Here is an 8887-nt window from a genome sequence, read left to right as displayed (position 1 = left end):
TGGGTTTGACTGATAAGGATCCTAAGTCGTCTAACACTGTTTTCCATGGAGTGGTGCCTGGCAAGTCAGCATACCCGGTTGGTAAGATAATCTTGGAAGTGGCCTTTGGTGATGAGTATGACTCTAGAGCAGAGAAGTTAACCTTTGAGGTAGTTAGGATTAAGAGGCCATATCATGCTCTGTTTGGGCGACCGGCTTATGCTAAGTTCATGGCAAGGCCATGTTATGTCTATCTGTAGCTCAAGATGCCGGGTTACAAGGGCACCATCACTATGCATGGCAGTAGGAAGATAGCCCTGGAATGTGAGGAAGGTGACGCTGCTTATGCTGAGTTTGTTTATGCGACGAAAGAGTTGAAATTTTACAAGGATAATGTTGACCCGACAGATATGACGTCCTTAAAAAAGCCAACCATAGAGCATGATCCTTTGCTAAAGTTTAAATTGGTAGATAACACTAAGTTAGTTGACTTCATTCCTGGCGACTCATCCAAGCAGTTCAGCATCAGTGCTAATCTGGATCCGAAATAGGAAAGCGCGTTCATCAAGTTCATCCGTGTGAACCAGGATATCTTTGCATGGAAGCCTTCAGACATGCCAAGTGTACCGAGGGAACTCGCTGAGCACACTCTAAATAGTGATCCAAAGTTTAAACCAGTCAAGCAATTCCTTTGCCGTTTTAACGAAGAGAGGCTTAAGGCTATTGGTGAGGAGGTCGCCCGGCTCTTGGCGGCTGGGTTCATTGTTGAAGTTTTTCATCCTAAGTGGTTGGCTAACCCGGTGCTGGTGCTTAAGAAAAACGACACCTGGCACATGTGTGTAGATTACACGGACCTCAACAAAGCCTGTCCGGCTAAACCCTTTGCTCTTCCCAGTATTGATTAGATTATTGATGCTACAGCGGGTTGTGAGCGTTTGAGTTTTTTGGATGCTTATTCTGGTTATCATCAGATCAAGATGGCAGTTAAGGACTAGGAGAAGACAACTTTCATTACTCTGTTGGAGCCTTCTGCTATGTATCTATGCCTTTTGGGCTCAAGAGTGCCCAGGCGACTTACCAACGGTGTGTGCAAAATTGCCTTCATAATCAAATCGGGCGTAATGTTCATGCTTATGTGGATGATATTGTGGTGAAGTCCAGGAAGAAGGAAACTTTGATAAGTGATTTGAAGGAGACCTTTGATAATCTCCGGGTCTACAAGATGATGCTTAACCCGGCTAAATGTGTCTTTGGTGTGCCAACAGGCAAGCTTTTGGGTTTTCTGGTTTCTGAACGAGGTATTGAAGCTAACCCGGAGAAGATAAAGGCTATCACCTCTCTGGCTAAGCCGACATGTATCAATGATGTTTAGCGTTTGGCGGGTCATGTTGCGGCCTTAAGCCGGTTCATAAGCCGGTTGGGTGAGAAGGCTATCCCTCTATACCAGATGATGAAGAAGACATATCACTTTGTCTGGAGTGATGCTCCTGATCAGACATTCGAGGCCTTGAATAAACAATTGGCTGAGCCACCAGTTCTTTCCGCTCCCATTGATAAAGAGCCTTTGTTGTTATATGTGGCTGCCAATAGCCGAGCTGTCAGTGTAGCCATTGTGGTGGAAAGGAAGGAGTCAGGAAAGGAGTATCCGGTTCAACGACCGGTTTACTACATCAGTGAGGTACTTATTGAGTCCAAGCAGAGGTATCCGCATTGGCAGAAGCTCGTGTATGGGGTTTTCATGGCTAGCCGGAAGCTTAAATAGTATTTTCTGGGTCATCCTATCACTGTGGTTAGTTCTGCCGCTTTAGGGGATATCATTCAAAACAGAGAAGCCACAGGTCGGGTAGCCAAATGGGCCATTGAGCTTGGACCTCATGGTTTAAAGTATGTGCCTCGTACAGCCATCAAGTCTCAAGCCCTTATGGATTTTATCAATGATTGGACAGAGTTGCAGATGCCCGAGGAGAAGCCGGATAACACATATTGGACTATTCACTTTGATGGGTCCAGGCAGTTGGAAGGCTCGGGGCCTGGAGTTGTATTGACTTCCCCATGAGGTGATAAATTTTCTTATGTTCTCCGGTTGATGTTCCCTTGTACTAAAAATGCAGCTGAGTATGAGGCCTTGCTCCATGGTCTTCAGATGGCTAAGGAGATGAACTTAAGCTAGGTGAGGTGTTTCGGCGACTCAGATCTGGTAGCTCAGCAAGTTTCTGGCACTCGGGATTCGATGGATCCACTCATGGAGGCTTATCGTCGAGAGGTTGATGCTATTGTGGGTCACTTTAAGGGTTATCAAGTTGAACATGTTGATTGCAGGAAAAATGAGGCGGCTGATGCTTTAAAACAGTTATGGTCTCAGCGTAAGCCAGTGCCACCTAACACTTTCCTGGATATTCTGCATAACCCTTCTACCAAATTACCTACAAAGGAGGATCTTGCTATTCCTGACCCGGAAGCACAATTGGTGGCGGCTCTTCATGCTATTCCTGATTGGACAGTTTCGTATTTGGCTTATATGACCAGGGTGAGTTACCTGAGGATGAAACTTTGGCCAGGCAGATAACCTGGCGGTCTAAGTCAATGACTATTGTCAATGGAGAGTTACATCATCGCAGTGTCACAGGGGCGTTTCAACGTTGTGTTTCTCCTGAAGAAAGCTGTGAGATTCTGTGAGAGATTCATGAGGGAGATTGTGGTCATCATGCCGGTTCTCAGTCTCTCGTAGCTAAGGCTTTCCGTCATGGGTTTTATTGGCCGATCGCTCATGCTGATGCTGAGGATTTAGTCAGTAAATGTGATGGTTGTCAGAAGTTTTCACGACGAGCTCATGTGTCGGCTCAAGAGTTGAGGATGATTCCAATTGCTTGGTCGTTTGCGACCTGGGGACTTGATATGGTTGGGCCCTTCAAAAGGTCCAAGGATAAGAAGACCCACCTTTTGGTGGCGGTTGACAAGTTTACAAAGTGGGTTGAAGCAGAGCCGGTTAGTAAGTGTGACGCAGAAACAACGGTTCAATTAATCAAAAAGTTGATTTTCCGTTTTGGCTTTCCACACAACATTATAACTGATAATGGCACTAATCTTTCCAAGGGTGCAATGAAAAAAAATTCAACAAGAGCATATTTGACTTGAGGTATCCTCAGTGGCTCACCCCAGTCAAATGGTCAAGCTGAGCAAGCTAATCAAGAGATTCTACGAGGTATCCAGCCCCAGCTTATGGTCCCTTTGCAAAGGACGCTGGGTTGTTGGGTGGAGGAATTACCCTCAGTGTTATGGAGTATCAATACTATCCCCAATAGATCTACGGGTTACACACCTTTCTTCATGGTTTACGGAGCGGAGGCAGTTCTTCCTAGTGACATCCATCACGATTCGCCCCGTGTGGCGGCTTATGTTAAAGCTAATCATGAAAAAGCACATCAGTATGCACTTGACCTGTTGGATGAGGAGCGTGACCTCGCAGCTGCTCGTTCGGCGATTTATCAGCAAGATCTGCGCCGTTATCGCAACCGCTGGATTAAAACCAGAACCTTTCAAGAAGGCGGCTTGGTGCTCCGGCTTATCCAGGATCAGACTGATATGCATAAGATATCCCCACCTTGGGAAGGGCCTTTTGTGGTCAGCAAGAATCTGAATAATGGGTCATATTATCTTATTAACGTTCAAGACCACAAGGACTCACGCAAATCGGAGGAGGAGACCCGTCGGCCGTGGAATATTGCTCATTTTTGGTCTTACTATACTTGAGCTACCGACTCTCGTGATGTACATAGTTTGACAATGTATATATTATAATAAGTATAATAAAGCGTGGTGTGCATCCGAGCCAGTTAAGCAAGCATAAGCTACTCTCTATTCAAGGTGGGTAGAGGGGTAAGGGCATGCATCCCGATGCAGCTTTGAAGGAATATGCCCTAGAGGCAATAATAAAGTTATTATTTATTTCCTTATTTCATGATAAATGTTTATTATTCATGCTAGAATTGTATTAACCGGAAACATAATACATGTGTGAATACATAGACAGACATAGTCTCACTAGTATGCCTTTACTTGACTAGCTCGTTAATCAAAGATGGTTAAGTTTCCTAACTATAGACATGAGTTGTCATTTGATTAACGGGATCACATCATTAGGAGAATGATGTGATTGACTTGATCCATTCCTTTAGCTTAGCACTCGATCGTTTAGTATGTAGCTATTGCTTTCTTCATGACTTATACATGTTCCTATGACTATGAGATTATGCAACTCCCGTTTACCGGAGGAACACTTTGTGTGCTACCAAACGTCACAACATAACTGGGTGATTATAAAGGTGCTCTATAGGTGTCTCCAAAGGTACTTGTTGGGTTGGCGTATTTCGAGATTAGGATTTGTCACTCCGATTGTTGGAGAGGTATCTCTGGTCCTACTCAGTAATGCACATCACTATAAGCCTTGCAAGTATTGTAACTAATGAGTTAGTTGCGGGATGAGGTATTACGGAACGAGTAAAGAGACTTGCCGGTAACGAGATTGAACTAGGTATTGAGATACCGATGATCAAATCTCGGGCAAGTAACATACCGATGACAAAGAGAACAACGTATGTTGTTATGCGGTATGACTGATAAAGATCTTCGTAGAATATGTGGGAGCCAATATGAGCATCCAGGTTCTGCTATTGGTTATTGACCGGAGACGTGTCTCGGTCATGTCTACATAGTTCTCGAACCCGTAGGGTCTGCACGCTTAATGTTTCGATGAAAGTTATATTATGAGTTTATATGTTTTGATGTACCGAAGGTTGTTTGGAGTCCCCGATGTGATCACGGACTTGACGAGGAGTCTCGAAATGGTAGATACATGAAGATTGATATATTGGAAGCCTATGTTTGGATATCGGAAGTGTTCCGGGTGAAATCGGGATTTTACCGGAGTACCGGGAGGTTACCGAAACCCCCCAGGAGCTTAATGGGCCATAGTGGGCCTTGTGGAGAAGAGGAGAGGCGGCCAGGGCAGGGCCACGCGCCCCTCCCCCTAGTCCGAATAGGACAAGGAGAGGGGGCGGCACCCCCCCCCCTTTCCTTCCTCTCTCCCTCCTCTTTCCCCCTCCACTCCTAGTCCAACAAGGAAAAGGGAGGGAGTCCTACTCCCGGTAGGAGTAGGACTCCTCCTGGCGCACCCCCTCTAGGCCGGCCGCACCTCCCCCCTTGCTCCTTTATATACGGGGGTAGGGGGCACCCTAGAGAGACAACAATTGATCGTTTGATCTTTTAGCCATGTGCGGTGCCCCCCTCCACCATAGTCCACCTCAATAATCCTGTAGCGGTGCTTAGGAGATGCCCTGCGTCGGTAGAACATCATCATCGTCACCATGCCGCTGTGCTGACGAAACTCTCCCTCAACACTCGGCTGGATCGGAGTTCGAAGGACATCATCGGGCTGAATGTGTGCTGAACTCGGAGGTGCCGTGCATTCGGTACTTGATCGGTCGGATCGTGAAGACGTACGACTACATTAACCGCGTTGTGCTAACGCTTCCGCTTTCTGTCTACGAGGATACGTGGAAAACACTCTCCCCTCTCGTTGATATGCATCACCATGATCCTGTGTGTACGTAGGAATTTTTTTGAAATTACTACGTTCCCCAACAGTGGCATCCGAGTCTGGTTTTATGCGTAGATGTCATATGCACGAGTAGAACACAAGTGAGTTGTGGGCGATATATGTCATACTTCTTACCAGCATGTCATACTTTGGTTCGGCGGTATTGTTGTATGAAGCGGCCCAGACCGACATTACGCGTACGCTTACGCGAGACTGGTTCTACCGACGTGCTTTGCACACAGGTAGCTGGCGGGTGTCAATTTCTCCAACTTGAATTGAACTGAGTGTGGCTACGCCCGGTTCTTGCGAAGGTTAAAACAGCACCAACTTGACAAACTATCGTTGTGGTTTTGATGCGTAGGCAAGAACAGTTCTTGCTAAGCCCGTAGCAGCCACGTAAAATTAGCAACAACAAAGTAGAGGACGTCTAACTTGTTTTTGCAGGGCATGTTGTGATGTGATATGGTCAAGGCATGATGCTAAATTTTATTGGATGAGATGATCATGTTTTGTAACCGAGTTATCGGCAACTGGCAGGAGCCATATGGTTGTCGCTTTATTGTATGCAATGCAATCGCCCTGTAATGCTTTACTTTATCACTAAGCGGTAGTGATAGTCGTAGAAGCATAAGATTAGCGAGACAATAATGATGCTACGATGGAGATCAAGGTGTCGCGCCGGTGACGATGGTGATCATGACGGTGCTTCGGAGATGGAGATCACAAGCACAAGATGATGATGGCCATATCATATCACTTATATTGATTGCATGTGGTGTTTATCTTTTATGCATCTTATCTTGCTTTGATTGACGGTAGCATTATAAGATGATCCCTCACTAAATTATCAAAGTATAAGTGTTCTCCCTGTGTATGCACCGTTGCGAAAGTTCTTCATGCTGAGACACCACGTGATGATCGGGTGTGATAGGCTCTACGTTCAAATATAACGGGTGCAAAAGAGTTGCACACGCGGAATACTCAGGTTAAACTTGACGAGCCTAGCATATAACAGATATGGCCTCGGAACACTGAGACCGAAAGGTCGAGCATGAATCATATAGTAGATATGATCAACATTAATGATGTTCACCATTGAAACTACTCCATCTCACGTGATGATCGGACATGGTTTAGTTGATATGGATCACGTGATCACTTAGAGGATTAGAGGGATGTCTATCTAAGTGGGAGTTCTTAAGTAATATGATTAATTGAACTTTAATTTATCATGAACTTAGTCCTGGTAGTATTAGCATATCTATGTTGTAGATCAATAGCTCGCGATGTTGCTCCCCGTTTAATTTTTATATGTTCCTAGAGAAAACTAAGTTGAAAGATGTTAGCAGCAATGATGCGGATTGGATCCGTGATCTAAGGTTTATCCTCATTGTTGCATAGAAGAATTATGTCCTTGATGCACCGCTAGGTGACAGACCTATTGCAGGAGCAGATGCAGGCGTTATGAACGTTTGGCTAGCTCAATATGATGACTACTTGATAGTTTAGTGCACCATGCTTAACGGCTTAGAATCGGGACTTCAAAGATGCTTTGAACATCATGGACCATATGAGATGTTCCAGGAGTTGAAGTTAATATTTCAAGCAAATACCCAAGTTGAGAGATATGAAGTCTCCAACAAGTTCTATAGCTAAAAGATGGTGGAGAATAGCTCAAGCAGTGAGCATGTGCTCAGATTGTCTGGGTACTACAATCGCTTGAATCAAGTGGGAGTTAATATTCTGGATAAGATAGTGATTGACAGAATTCTCTAGTCACCAACACCAAGTTAGTAGAACTTCGTGATGAACTATAGTATGCAAGGGATAACATAAACGATTCCCGAGCTTTTCATGATGATGAAATCAGAAATCAAGAAAGAGCATCAAGTGTTGATGATTAACAAGACCACTAGTTTCAAGAAAAGGGCAAAGGGAAAGAAAGAGAACTTCATATAGAACGTCAAGCAAGTTGCTGCTCAAGTGAAGAAGCCCAACTTTGGACCTAAGCCTGAGACTGAGTGCTTCTACTGCAAAAGGACTGCTCACTGGAAGCAGAACTACCCCAAATAATTGGCGGATAAGAAGGATGGCAAAGTGAACAAAAGTATATTTGATATACGTGTTATTGATGTGTACTTTACTAGTGTTTACAGCAACCCCTCATTATTTGATACTGGTTTAGTTGCTAAGAGTAGTAACTTAAAACAGGAGTTGTAGAATAAACAGAGACTAATTAAGGGTTAAGTGACGATGTGTGTTGGAAGTGGTTCCAGGATTGATATGATCATCATCGCACACTCCCTGTACTTTCAGGATTAGTGTTGAACCTAAATAAGTGTTATTTGGTGTTTGTGTTGAGCATGAATATGATTTGATCATGTTTATTGCAATACGGTTATTCATTTAAGTTAGAGAACAATTGTTGTTCTGTTTACATGAATAAAACCTTCTACGGTCATACACACCAACGAAAATGGTTTGTTGGATCTCGATCGTAGTGATATACATATTCATAATATTGAAGCCAAGAGATGCAAAGTTAATAATGATAGTGCAACTTATTTGTGGCACTGCCGTTTAGGTCATATTGGTGTAAAGCGCATGAAGAAACTCCATGCTGATGGGATTTTGGAATCACTTGATGCTTGCGAACCATGCCTTATGGGCAAGATGACTAAAACTCCGTTCTCCGGAACAATGGAGCAAGCAACTGACTTATTGGAAATCATACATACTGATGTATGTGGTCCGATGAGTGTTGAGGCTCGCGGCGGGTATCGTTATTTTCTGACCTTCACAGATGATTTGAGCAGATATGGGTATATCTACTTGATGAAACATAAGTCTGGAGCATTTTAAAAGTTCAAAGAATTTCAGAGTGAAGTGGAAAATCCTCGTGACAAGAAAATAAGGTTTCTCCGATCTGATCGCGGAGACAAATATTTGAGTTACGAGTTTGGTCTTCAATTAAAACAATGTGGAATAGTTTCACAAATTCGTGCCACCTGGAACACCACGGCATAATGGTGTGTCCGAACGTCATAACCGTACTTTATTGGATATAGTGCAATCTATGATGTTTCTTACCAATTTACCACTATCGTTTTGGGGTTATGCATTAGAGACAGCTACATTCATGTTAAATTGGGCACCATCTAAATCCGTTGAGATGACACCGGATGAACTGTGGTTTAGCAAGAAACCAAAGTTGTCGTTTCTTAAAGTTTGGGGTTGTGATGCTTATATGAAAAAGTTTCATCCTGATAAGCTCAAATCCAAATCGGAGAATTGTGTCTTCATAGGATACCC

This window comes from Triticum aestivum, chromosome 7A, assembly GCF_018294505.1.
Source record: "Triticum aestivum cultivar Chinese Spring chromosome 7A, IWGSC CS RefSeq v2.1, whole genome shotgun sequence".
In the NCBI taxonomy this organism is placed as follows: Eukaryota; Viridiplantae; Streptophyta; class Magnoliopsida; order Poales; family Poaceae; genus Triticum; species Triticum aestivum.
The sequence above is the reverse complement of the archived record's forward strand: the minus strand, read 5'-3'. Positions refer to the sequence as shown.